This window comes from Phaenicophaeus curvirostris, chromosome 28, assembly GCF_032191515.1.
Source record: "Phaenicophaeus curvirostris isolate KB17595 chromosome 28, BPBGC_Pcur_1.0, whole genome shotgun sequence".
In the NCBI taxonomy this organism is placed as follows: Eukaryota; Metazoa; Chordata; class Aves; order Cuculiformes; family Cuculidae; genus Phaenicophaeus; species Phaenicophaeus curvirostris.
This window is the reverse complement of record NC_091419.1, coordinates 2921241-2926946: the sequence shown is the minus strand read 5'-3', so window position 1 is coordinate 2926946 and position 5706 is coordinate 2921241.

Genomic DNA, 5706 nt, shown 5'->3' with positions numbered 1-5706 from the left:
CTTGTGGAATGAACCCGAGATGCCTCGGCTGTGGCACAGCCGGGCCCGTGGCAGCCCTGAGCTGGGGCTTTGGCCACTTTTTAATGATTTTGAAGTTAATAAAAGCCTTTGCAGATAACTTGAGAGTTGAGGGCTCTCTGGGGTGGGTGTGCTGTTTGCAAGGAGGTGTGAGGGAGCTCAAGGACCATCACTGGGATGTTCCTTGGGGCTTTTGCTAGTCCAGGGCTGCTTCCTGGGGACAGGGGAGCCCCCTCCTGCCCCTGCTTGCTCTGCTGGGGATGGGGCTCGGCCCTGGGGCGGCTCCGTTCCCTTTGGAGCTTGTGGGGTGGAATTTGGGGCTCCGTGGGGTTTGGTTTTGCCCCTCTTGGGCCCTGTTTTCCAGTGCCCCCTGTGCTCCCTCCCTCTCCCACACAGACAAGGAGCAGTTGTGGAGAAACAACTTTTAATCGGAAAAACAATGAGAAACAGGCCCATCAGAGATACTTCAACCTCCACCTCCCTCAAAGCTCAGCCTCCCATCCTCTGCAACCCTACTCCCCTTCTCCATAGCACTCCTGCCCTTACTCTAAACCCATTCTTACACTTTTTCCCACTCCTCCACCTCTTCGCTCTCCCCCAGTGCCCTGCGCTTGCTGGGTGGTGATGGCGAGGGGCTCTTCCTTCTCTTTTGCCCCCGCCGCTCAAACACCGAGCACTGGGATGGCTCAAGGTCCTCCCACGGGTCTTGGGGCTCCAAACTCCTGACGTATTCCAGGGGGCCCCGGATGGCAGCGGCGGTTTCGGGGTCGCTGCCATCTGGACTGAGCTGCTCCTCAGGTAGCGAGTGTGAGGAGGAGGTGCACGGGGGGAAGGCTACACCAGTGCCTCCACGTTCTTCATTCAACAAGGAGGCCTCTACGGTGGAAATGTCTCTGCCAGTGGTGTTGACCTCCTTGGACTTCTCCTCAGCGTTCAGGCAGCCAGGTGTGGAGGTTATGGATGGCATTGGTGGGGCCTGGGCCACCACCACCTTCCCCTTCTTCATGATCTTTTCGATTTTCTTCATAATCCTTCTCATCTTCTTCATTAACTTCTCCTTCTTCTTCATGATCTTGTCCTTCTTCATGGTCTTCATGGAGAGCAGGAGTTTTGGGGCTTGGCGCAGGGATGTCTGTGTGGCTGGGACGGCCACGGAGGTCCTACTGCCAGGACAGTGCGTGGTGGAGAAGCTGTCCTGTGCCCTCCAATAGATGTGGCTGGAGGCAGGATGATGATGGGCAGCTGGCTGCTGTGGACCTGGGAGTCCAAGGAGCAGTCAGCTGGATTGACCTGCGGCCCTGTGGGGGTGAGAGGGAGTCATGCTAGGGAACCTCCAGAGGTACCCACCGTGCTAGTCCCCATCACCCACGTCCTCCAGCTCTGCACCAGGTATGTGGGGAGTTTGTGGTGGGGCCTTCCCTGCAGGGTGAGCTCCGTTCCTGGAGGGAGCAGGGTTGCAAACTGGGGAGGAGACCGGCTTCCAGGAGGTGAAACGGGAGAGATGACCCCGAGGAACTGGGATTTCCTGGGCACGCGTCACGCGGGCGAGGGCAGGGACGCTCGGCCCAGCTCGCTGCCCCCTGTGCCATCGCGGCCTGGGGACAGGGCTGGTGGGGACGCTGCAGGTGTGGAAGGTGCTGGGGGCCAGAGCAGATGGGGAGGAGGTTGCATCTGCTGGTGGGACCCGTGGAGCTTGCGCTGCCACCTGAACTGGGGGGCTAAAGCCTTGGGCAGGGGCTGCTGCTGCCCGGGCTGTTGTGTCTGCGTGGCTGAGCCTGGAAGAGCCAGGAGCCATGGGTGCTGTCAGCTCTGCTCTTGTCCCCCAGAGGGACGCCAGGCTGCAGAGCTCGGGGTGGGTGCCTACCTTGCGGGTAGAAGGTTTTGGGAGGGAGAAATGCCTCTAGGCGCTGAGTTTTTGTCACTGCGTGTGGAGCACGCGGTGGGAGCTGCCGCCCTGGCTGTGCCGTGGTGGCTTCTGCTTGTTGGTTACCAAGGACTCGCTGGGGTCTCCCAGGATGGAATGTTGGGGCTCTCTGTGACCTCATAAGCCTCCCGGCTCCTCCAGGGCAGGGAAAGGATTCAGAGGGTTGGGGTGCCAGAACTTGGCTCCATGTCAGGGGCTTGGGGTGCCTGGGGTTGGGGACGCTGCAGGTGTGGAAGGTGCTGGGGGCCAGAGCAGACAGGGGAGCTCTACCTGCTGGTGGGGCCTGCAGGTCCTGGGCTGCCACCTCTGCTGGGGGAGCCAAGGAGCCGTGGAGCTGGCTTTACAGCTGCCTGAGCTGGACAGCTTTCAGGGTCTGTCCCATATGGACCTGCTTTCGGGGACAGCGTTGGATGTTAGTGATGTCCCCCCTTCTCCCAGAAGCAACTGCAGGACCAGGATGGAGAGAGACCCAGGCAGCTCCTGGTGGACACCAGCCTCCTCTTCCCTGTGCACCTGCCCTTCGCTGCCTCCCCCCTGCACCTGGATGAGCTGCGCATCCCCGATACCCTCGATCTGCCCTTCCTTGTCGGCCTCTGAGCCAAAGTCCAGGCCTGGGCCACAGCCAGTGCCCGACGGAGGGATGTCTGAACCTTCTGAGGTGGGAGAAGGCCATGAAGGTGGGGATGCAGCGCTCGGTGTGTGCTGTACTGCTGAGAGGTTCGCTTGTGGAATGAACCCGAGATGCCTCGGCTGTGGCACAGCCGGGCCCGTGGCAGCCCTGAGCTGGGGCTTTGGCCACTTTTTAAGGATTTTGCAGTTAATAAAAGCCTTTGCAGATAACTTGAGAGTTGAGGGCTCTCTGGGGTGGGTGTGCTGTTTGCAAGGTGGGTGAGGGAGCTCAAGGACCATCACTGGGATGTTCCTTGGGGCTTTTGCTAGTCCGGGGCTGCTTCCCCGGGGACAGGGGAGCCCCCTCCTGCCCCTGCCTGCTCTGCTGGGGATGGGGCTCGGCCCTGGGGTGGCTCCATTCCCTTTGGAGCTTGTGGGCTGGGATTTAGGGCTCCGTGGGGTTTGGTTTTGCCCCTCTTGGGCACTGTTTTCCAGTGCCCCCTGTGCTCCCTCCCTCTCCCACACAGACAAGGAGCAGTTGTGGAGAAACAACTTTTAATCGGAAAAACAATGAGAAACAGTCCTATCAAAGGTACTCGAACCTCCCCTTCCCTCAAAACTCATCCTCCCATCCTCTGCAACCCTACTCACCTTCTCCATAGCACCCCTGCCCTCTCTCTAATCCCACCCTTCCACCTCTTCGCTCTCTCCCAGTGCCCTGCGCTTGCTGGGTGGTTATGGCGAGGGGCTCTTCTCCCAAGTGACAGGGGACAGGGCAAGAGGGAATGACCTCAAGCCATTTGAGGTACTTAATGCCTTCTTTGCGTCAGTCTTTAATTATAAAGAAAGTTGTTCCCTCTGTGTACAAACCCAGGAGTTAGAGGAGCAGAATGAGACTCCCATGATCCAAGAGGAGGCAGTTAGAGACTTGCTTGCCCAGCTAGAGACCCACAAGTCTATGGGGCTGGATGGGATCCACCCAACGATTAACAAGGAGCTGCAGGTGTCCTGGCCAAACCCCTTTCCATCATCACCCAGCAGTCCTGGAAGACTGGGGAAGTCCCACTGGACTGGAGGCTGATGTTGTGCCCATCTACAAGAAGGGTCGCAGGGAGGATCCAGGGAACTCCAGGCCTGTCAGTCTGACCTCAGTGCCAGGGTAAGTCATGGAGCAGGTGATCTTGAGTGCTATCCTGAAGCACATGCAAGAGAACCGGGTGATCAGGCCCAGTCAACACGGGTTCATGAAAGGCAGATCTTGCCAAACTAACCTGAACGCCTTCTATGACAAAGTGACTCGGCTGCTGGATGAGGGAAAGGCTGTGCAGGTCTTGTTGGACCCCATTAAATCTTTTGACACAGCTTCTCCCAGCATTCTGCTTCGGAAACTGTCAGCCTCTGGCCTGGACAGGCGCACACTCTCCTGGATGGAAAACTGGTTGGCTGGAGGGCCCAGAGAGTGGTGGGAAATGGAGTTAACTCCAGATGGAGGCCAGTGACAAGTGGTGTCCCCAGGGCTCAATGCGGGGTCCAGCCCTGCTCAATGTTTTTATTGACGACCTGGATGAAGTCATTGAGTGCACCCTTAGCAAGTTTGTGGACAATACTAAGCTGGGTGGAAGTGTGGATCTGCTGGAGGGTCGGGAGGCTTCAAAGGGATCTGAACAGGCTGAACCGCTGGGCTGAGACCAATGGGATGAGATTTGACAAGGCCAAATGCCAGGTCCTGCACTTGGGGTACAACATCCCTATGCAGTGCTACAGACTAGGAGAAGTCTGGCTGGAAAGCTGCCTGGAGGAGAAAGACCTGGGGGTGTTGGTTGACAGTGACTGAACATGAGCCAGCAGTGGCCCAGGTGGCCAAGAAGGCCAATGGCATCTTGGCTTGGATCAGACACGGCGTGGCCAGCAGGTCCAGGGAGGTTCTTCTTCCTCTGGACTCGGCACTGGTGAGACCGCACCTCGAATCCTGGGGTCAGTTCTGGGCCCCTCACCACAAGAAGGATGTTGAGGCTCTGGAGCGAGTCCAGAGAAGAGAAACGAAGCATGTGAAGGGGCTGGAGAACAAGAGGAGCGGCTGAGAGAGCTGGGGGTGTTTAGCCTGGAGAAGAGGAGGCTGAGGGGAGACCTTATTGTTCTCTACAATTACCAGAAAGGAGGTTGTGGAGAGGAGGGAGCTGGGCTCTTCTCCCAAGGGACAGGGGACAGGACGAGAGGGAATGGCCTCAACCAGGGGAGGTTCAGGCTGAACATTAGGAAGAAATATTTCATGGAAAGGGTCATTGGGCACTGGCAGAGGCTGCCCAGGGAGGGGGTTGAGTCCCCTTCCCTGGAGGTGTTTAAGGGACAGGTGGACGAGGTTCTCAGGGGCATGGTTTAGTGATTGATGGGAATGGTTGGACTCAATGATCCGGTGGGTCTCTTCCAACCTGATGATTCTATGATTCTATGATTCTATGATTCTATGACTCCATGTTTCTATGATCCTCTTGTTATTCCAGCATAACAACCCAGATCTGGGAGCTCATCTCCCGTTCAGTCGCCTCTGTGGTGAGCAGGAGGGAGCCCACGCCAGTCCCATTGTGTCACCTCATGGCGAAGATCCCTGTCACAAGAACAGGAAAACACCTGGTCACGGACAGTCCTTTGGGTAACCCAAGGTCTGAGCCCAGTGTGAGCAAAGCAGAGGAAAACAACCGCCAGCAGGAGATGAGCATCTCGGGGTGCTCAGCGTCCTCGGCTGCAGAGGAAGGACAGAGAGCAGCACAGCACGACCAACAGAAGGCAGCAGCTTCTTGGACTGGGCTGAGCAACTGGCGCTGCACCCAGCAAGAGCCTTGACACCCACCTGCGAGGGAGGAAGGGAAGGGGAGAGATCTGCTGCTCCACTTCAACTCAAGAGCACCAAGAGACCTCCCTCAATTGATGCAAACCCTTATCAGTGCCCCCTGGCAGCCAAGAGGGAACCGTGCCCTGGGCTGCATCCAGCACGGCATCGCCCACCGGCCGAGGGAGGGGATTGTCCTGCTCCCTCCACACTGGGGCGACCCCAACTTGAGTGCAGGGGGCAGGTTTGGGCACCACACAATAAAAAGGTCTAAAGCCACTGGGGAGCGTCCAGAGGAGGGCACGGAGGTGGTGAGGGGTTTAGAGGG